A 7,992-nucleotide genomic window follows, 5' to 3' on the forward strand; every position below is an offset into this window, starting at 1 on the left:
CTGCTTCTTCCACCAGAACACAAGCCCCCAAACCTTATGCCCTCCAGGACTGTATGCACGGCCTCTCCAGCGGGGTGAGGAGTAGGAAATGAGGAATGATGAGAAAAATGATCAGCTGTAGAGAAAGGTCTGCCACACGCTCAGCCATCGGCAGTGTCCTGCCCGGCCAACAGGAAGCCTCCTGCGGCCTCTGGTTTCCTGCACTTTGAAGCTGGGGACTGTTGAAGAACTAAGGGCCAGGAGCACCACCGGGAGCACCTCTCTGATCTTGGAGTAGCTGGTTTCCTCTCCTGCCGTATTTATCGTCTCTGTTCATGGTTCTCTTTACTTGGCCGGCATCTCTCCTGGTTTGGAAGATGGGCAGGACTTCGCGTGCCCCGTGGCCCTGGGCTGTGATCTGGAGTAAACTGGGGTGTCCTTATTCAGAGGGACACCCCCGGCCTGAGGACTGCTCCACCAGGGATTCCTGACCCCACAGACCCGCCTGGGAACCTGCGGGCCAACAGGCCCTGCCTGGAAGATCGATCTGTTTCCACTTCATGCGGGGCCCACTTCCCCCTGGCATGAGATGCTGGGAACCAAGATGATAAATGGTTCCCTCTAGGGTGGCACATTTTCAGGCCAAGAATGTTTACTTACAGCTTTTCTGCCCTCCTGGGTTCCCACACCCCCAGGCCTCCAGGCCTCTCCCGTCGCTCCTGTTTTCTCAGGCTCTGCTGTGAGTCACTCACTCTTTGCAGGGACACTGAGCAAGTGAGTCACCCTTGGGACCTCTTGAGCCTTCCCTGTTATTAAAGGTTGAGGCTGCTGGGGGTCCAGACCAGGAACAGGATGGAGACGGGGGACTGGGGGCCATCAAGCATGACGGCTCCAATCCAGCGAGAGACAGAGGCAGGAGCTGAGCCAAACTAGGTCAGAATCCACCCGCTGCCCAGAAAGGGCATTTCAGCCAGCGTCCCAGGTGAGGTTGGACACTATTTAGTCTCTTGGGGCCTCACTTGGCTCCTGTCTCTGTCTTGCGCTACAGCAAACACCTGTCTTCCATCAAACCAGATTTAACAGTTGCTCCCACTTTGCTACATTTGCTTTTTTGGGGGGTGGGATGGGGGGCTGTGCCTGCAGCAGGTGGAAGTTCCCAGCCTAGGAGTTGAATCAGAGCTGCAGCTGCTGGCCACAGCCACAGCCACAGCCAAGCCAGATCCAAGTCGCATCTGCAGCCTACACTACAGCTCACAGCAGTGCAGGATCCTTAACCCACTGAGCGAGGCCAGGGACCAGACTGGCATCCTCAGGAACACCAGGCGGGTTTGTTCCCACTGAGCCACAGCCGGAACTCCCTATATTTCCTTCTTTACACATAAAAAGGAAATGCCCTACACATATATCTGAACTTCACCTTCACCAATCCCATTCTTCCTGTTCCTTCACCTCACAGGCGACTGCTGTTATTAATGTGGTGTGTCACTTTTTCATACACTTATATATTGCATACATATCTAGGGGCAATATGTATTGTTTTATGGACTTTAAGAATTTTATAAACAATATTATGGTGGGTATTTTCTTGTAACTTTGTTTTTATACAACTTTGTTTTTTTGAGATGTATCCTGTTGGGATACAGATATCTTTCCCATATCTCCATCATAGTACTCCATCATATGAATAAGGCTGTGATTAATTGTTCTATTTCCTGACTGATGGATCTTTATAGTGATGAGGTTCGGTGTCTAGATCTGTAAAGTGGGGATCATTATACTTTTCGCCTACCTGTGGAGCCCATGTGAGGGGCCCATGTACAGACGTCTCCCCTGGCCCCTGGCCACAGTCTCCTTAAGACCTACAGGGAGTGGTCTTCCAGCCCCCAGGGTGAGTCCTGTTGCAGGACACACTGTGTCTGGTATCCAACGTTCAGCGACAGCAGCCTTTCCAAGTGGCCTAATGAAAGGAGAGCTAGTGGCCCCATGAACGGGGTCAGCGCTGGGGGGCTCCCCTCCAAGACTGGAGGGAATCTAACCTAACTTCCTTCACGAGTTACCACCACAGGTTGTCCCTTCCTTCCTGTCCCCAAAGGCAGCTCAATCTTATATTGGACCAGAAATCTGTGTCCTGGCAAATTCTACTTTTTTGCCCCAGTTTTGCCGGCAAGGGTCGTACAAGCCATCCAACCCCTGGGTGAACCCCCGAATGCTGCACTTTTTTTTTTTCTTTTTGGCTGCACCCATGGCATGTGGAAGTTTCTGCTCCAAGGACCGAACCTGCGCCACGGCAGTATCCAGAGACACAGTAGTGCCAGTGTCAGATCCTAAACCTGCTAGGGCACCCTGGAACACCCCCCCCTGCCCCGCCACTGCACAATTAAGGGCAGCTATGCTCATCCTTATTCCTGTCTTTCATTCTCTAGGCTAAGCATCCACAGTCTAAGAAAGAAAGGCAGCCTTACTAGCATGCATTCGCCCTTCCCCTGACCATCCAGGTCATTCTCTGAACGTGTTCCTGTTTCGCATCTTTGATGATAGATTCCTGGTTGGGCTGAGTTCCTGCTGAAATGTTTGGGGCTACAGCGTGTGGCAGAAACGAGTATGGGCTACCCTCTGTGGAGGCTTTTTGCCTTAAACACAAACAGCTGTGCACTGAACATCTCTTGGTTTTTCTGCTCGGTGCCCTCTCCCCATTCACAACTTTTTTGGAACCATCTCTTCACCCAGTTTGCATAAACGGTGCACTGGGCCTCCACTGTTTAATTTCTAAAGCCATTTCCTGCCTCCCGGCACAGGGAGGGGACCAGGGCCCTGGGAGCTCTGAGACGTGGTGATGGTTTCCACACCCCCACCCCCGTCCCCAGCCCTCTGCTGTCCTTTGCTGTGGACAGCCACTTTTTGATGTAGTGGCTTCAGCCTTAGATAAATTGCTGTATAAACGCAGTGTCGAGCACGGTTTCCAATTTATTTGCTTTTAGGTTGGAATTAAGAGATTCTGGGAGTTCCCATCGTAGCTCAGAGGAAACAAACCTGACTAGTATCCATGAGGACACAGGTTCGATCCCTGGTCTCACTCAGTGGGTTAAGGTTCCCGCCTCGCCGTGAGCTGTGGTGTAGGTCGAAGATGCGGCTTGGGTCCCGTGTCGCTGTGACTGTGGTGTAGGCCGGCGGCTACAGATCTGTTTAGACCCCTAGCCTGGAAACCTCCATATGTCACAAGTGTGGCTCTAAAAAGACAGGGAAAAAAAAAAAAAAAAGATTCTAGGTTAAAGTTGTGGGTCTCTTTACAGGAACAGATGCAAATGAGAGAGTTGCCGGCAGCCAGTTTTCCTTGTGAAGCCGAGAGAATCCAAGGAGTGAGAGGAAAGATGGAATGAAGCAAAAGGCGAGTGGGAGCGCTCGGACCGAGCAGAGATGAGGGGAGAAGGGGGTTCCGTGCAGCTGAGCCCTGTTTCTCATCCCCTCCTGGGAGCCTCTGTAGCCTGGACTTGGAGACCTCGCGACAGCCTGGCTGCGTAATGAAACCCCCTCTGTGCGTGAGCTCCTCCCACTTACTTTCTGTTTCTTGCAACCACCAGACTTGATTCAAGCAAACAGGGAGCCAAGCCCACTCTACTGCCAGAACCGGCCATGGGCCCCGCGGGCCAAGCCACCTCTGCTCCCTTGTCCCCTCTCCCCGTGGCCTCTATCCCGGAGCCCTTGAATGTGCACTGTCATACTGTGTGTTTACTCCTAGGCTTGCCTTGGAAGGCAGTGGGGCACAACACTGGAACCGGTAAAACATAGGAGCAAAGGGGAAACTCCCCGTGAAAAGGCTCAATCTGGACTTTGTTAGGGACCCTGTTCCACCACTTCATCTGGTCCAGAGAGAAGAAAAGCGGCCCCTCAATGGGAAGCACCTGTGTGCTTGTAACTGTTCTTGCCGTTGATGCGGCCAGAACTGTGCAGCCCAAGGCTCCCAGGAATGTGCTGAGGTCTGGGTCAGTGTCCATATCAGCCACACCCAGTTGCTGGAAAAAATCGAGTTAACCTAAGAAGGAAGTCCACTCCCCTCCCATCCCACCTCTGGCCACCCAGTGTGTCAGCTTGGAGGCTTTGGATTCTAAGCCATGCCAAGGAGCTGCTCTGCTGGGGAGGACGTGGGGCACCTTGGTTCTGGTCCAAGCTCAGCCATTTATTAGCTAGGGCAGCTTGGCCAGGGGAACCTTTAATTCTGTGTGTGTGTGTGTGTGCTCGTGTGTGTGTGCACGCACGTGTGCACGTTAGTGGAGCTAATGAATCTTATGTCCACCTCTCTTGTAGAGTTTTGAGAAGATGAAATTTTAAAAAATGCATTAAAGGAGTTCCCGTTGTGGCTCAGCAGATTAAGAACCCAACTAGTATCCATGAAGATGTGGGTTCCATCCCTGGACTTGCTCAGAGGGTTAAGGATCTGGCTTGCTGCAAGCCATGGCGTAGGTCTTGGAATGGCTCGGATCTGGTGTTGCTGTGGCTGTGGTGTGGGCCAGCAGCTGCAGCTCCAGTTCATCCTCTAGCCTAGGAACGTCTGTGTGCTGCAGATGTGGCTGTAAGCAAATAAAAATGGATTAAAGAGTTTTTGCCAAGTAGTGATGCTAATGACAAGAATGGCTTTGTTTGGAGTTCCTGTCATGGCTCAGCCGTTAACGAACCTGACTAGTATCCATGAGGACTTGGGTTCAATCCCTGGCCTCTCTCAGTGGGTTAAGGATCTGGCATTGCCGTGAGCTGTGGTGTAGGTCAAAGACATGGCTTGGATCCTGCATTGCCGTGGCTTTGGCTTAGGCCGGTGGCTACTACTCCCATTGGACCCCTAGCCTGGAAACCACATGCCTCGGGGGTGGCCTTAAAAAGATACACACACACAAAATAAATGGCTTTGTTTGCTGAAGATAGAAGTGTGTTTCCTCTCAGTGCTGGCTAGGATGTGGACAAAGGGGAACTCTCACACACTGGTGATGAAGATGTAAATTGGTGCAGACATTGTGGAGGTTTCTCCAAATACTGAAAATGGAACTGCTGTATGATCCAACCATTCCACTCCTGGGTATTTATTCCCCCAAAATGAAAATCTTCATTCAAAGAGATATATGCACATCAATGTTCACAGCAACATTATTTACAATCACCAATATATGGAAACAACCTAAGGGTCTATCAACAGATAAATGGAGAAGGAAGATGGAATACTACTCAGCCATAAAAAGGAAAGAAATGTTGCCATTTGCAGCAACGTGAATCAACTTGGAGGGCACTATGCTAACTGAAGTAAGTTAGACAAATACTGAAAGATATCACTTACATGTGGAATCTTAAAAAACAAACAAACTGCTGACTATAACAAAAACCTCACAGATCTAGAGAACAAATGTTACCAGTAGGGAGGGGCAGGGAGGAGCAGTCCAGGGGTAGGAGGTTAGGAGGAACAAACGACTGTATGTAAATTAAATAAGGTGCAGAGATATATTGGCTGTATATATTCCTGTGTTATGGGAATAGAGCCAATATTTTATAGCAATTATAAATGGAGTATAAACTTTAAAAATTGTGACTCACTATATCGTGCGCTTGTAACTTTATACATCAACTCTACTTCAATTTAAAAAAAAAGAAAAAGGGGTGTTGTCTCTCGTATTCAGTCCTTTTAAAACTTTTTGGCTGCACCCTCAGTGACAAAAATTCCCAGGCCAGGGATTGAACTCTCACCCCAGCAGTAACAACACGGATCCTTAACCACTAGGCCACAAGGGAACTCCTCATATTTGGTCCTTATAACACTCTGCAGCTTGAGTGTTATCGGCCCGTTTTTAGAGGTGAGCAAAGTGAAGTTTTCCTCACTAACTGGCTTGTCCCAGATGCTCAGCTAGTAAGAGGAGTTGATGGCAGGGTTTTTTTGACTCCAGGGTCTGTGAGACACACAATCCTCTTCTTCCAGGAGCACCCTTCACATTGAAGGCAGCATCGTGCTGGCTCACTGGTGTGGGCACATGCTCTTTAAGGCCACTCAGTGAATGCGGTTCTACAGCTCTGGCCAGAAGAGGAGACACTGCTGTTTGAATCTAGAGCTGCCTGCACCTACCGTGCAGCCCTGGGAAATGGCCTCTCGCACTTCACAGCAGATGGTTCTATGTTTGGGGGAGACTTTGGAAGGCTCTGGCTCCAGCGAAACTCCTGATCTAGAGCAGAAGGCAGGAGGACGTGGCTGAACAGCTTTAGCGAAGAGAATGTGAGGGATTTGGATTTTTTTCTGGGCAGCCCTAAAAGAGAGGTTAACAAGCCTAGAAAAATGGAGAGTGGAGGGGTGAAAAGGTTTAGATCATGACAGGAGCCAGTGGGAAATTCCTGATGGTGGTGAAACTGACAGCACCTAGGACTTGAACCCAGCCAGAACCCAGACTGGGACTTGAACCCACAGTTTTTAAGCTAGAATCACTCACCCGTTGTCTGGACTCACTGAGGTTCATGTTCTTCCTGCCTCCACCCAGAAGGAATTCAGTGAGAGACAGAGTGATAGGCAAGAAATAGATTTATTGGAATTCCTGTCATGGCTCCATGGAAACAAATCTAACTAGGATCCATGAGGATGTGGGTTCAATCCTGGTCTCACTCAATAGGCTAAGGATCCAGTGTTGCCATGAGATGTGGTGTAAGTCACAGATACCGCTTGGATCCCATATTGCCATGGCTCTTGTGTAGGCTGGAGGCTATAGCTCTGATTCAACCCCTAGCCTGGGAACCTCCATAGGCCATGGGTGCAGCCCTAAAAAGACTAAATAAATAAATATAAATCCTACCTTAAAAAAAAAAAGAAATAGATTTGTTAAGATAAAGCACTTGTGAGAGATACAAGTTGGTGGGCAAGGAAGCTCTGTCCCAAGGATTAGGGGGGCTACAGTTTTATAATCCAACGGGAGTGGGGATAGGAGAAGACTGCCTCTTCCTCCTTCTTGGAGTTGTAGCTCCTCCTTGGTACCCAGTAAGAGAGTGTTCGACCCTATAAGGTCAAACTAGGATTGTCATGGTGCTTAATCAAGTCAGCAGAAGGGTGGTCCTTAAACTCCCGCCCTTGGTCTGAACCTGAATGCAGGCCCCTCCCCCCATCTCCCACCCAATGACCAGAGGCGTATCTCTGCACCTTCACTGGTCAAGCAAGCCTGCCTTGTTCTGATGGCTTTCTTGAGCAATTATTTTACTTACAGTGATCTCCCAAAGTCCCCTAGGTTTCCCTCTCTATTTATGGTCCTTTATTGGGACTGGCACAGCAACCTGTGTAACTGCCCTACTCCATTCCTGTCAGTGGGGGAGCCGAGAGAGGTCTTTATACTAGAAGTTCTCCTTCTTCTGTAAACGCCTTCCATTGTTCCCAAACATGGGTCAAGATTTGTTGAAGAAACTTTAGGTCAATGCTTGGCGGAGAGGAGCAAAAAACTGAGATGGTAAAACCATGGTGAGACCAGCCACTGATCTCAGTGGGTACAGGAAGAGGAAACCAGTGGTGGTTTCCAGTGTGAGTTACAGAAACCATGGGGACTGCGTTAATGCCCTCAGTAGGTGGCATGGGATGCTGGCCTTTTATATTTAAGCCTCAGAGGTCTGGATGACTCTAAAGAGCTGAAGGCTTGAGGATGCACCTGGCTTGAGTTTTCTCAGCTTTTCACAAGGTGTTGCCTCTGATTTCCAGTTTCCCTCACCCCCCCTTTTTATTTGGTCTTTTTAGGGCTGCACCTGTAGCACATGGAAGTCCCCGGGCTAGGGGTCAAATTGGAGCTATAGCTGAGACCTACGCCATAGCTGCAGCAGTGAGGGATCCGAGCTGCATCTGTGACCTATGCCACAGCTTGCAGCAACACTGGATCCTTAACCTACTGAACGAGGCCAGGGATCGAACCTGCATCCTCATGCATCCTAGTCGGGTGTGTTACCACTGAGCCACAATGGGAACGCCTGAAAGGCTACTCTTCATCAGGCCTTGACAAGATCTGTGAATAGGCTAGA

This window comes from Sus scrofa, chromosome 14, assembly GCF_054392235.1.
Source record: "Sus scrofa isolate SSC_HxYL_T2T_F1_AM1 chromosome 14, Sscrofa_HxYL_maternal_Yorkshire_Landrace_v2.0, whole genome shotgun sequence".
NCBI classification, from domain to species: domain Eukaryota; kingdom Metazoa; phylum Chordata; class Mammalia; order Artiodactyla; family Suidae; genus Sus; species Sus scrofa.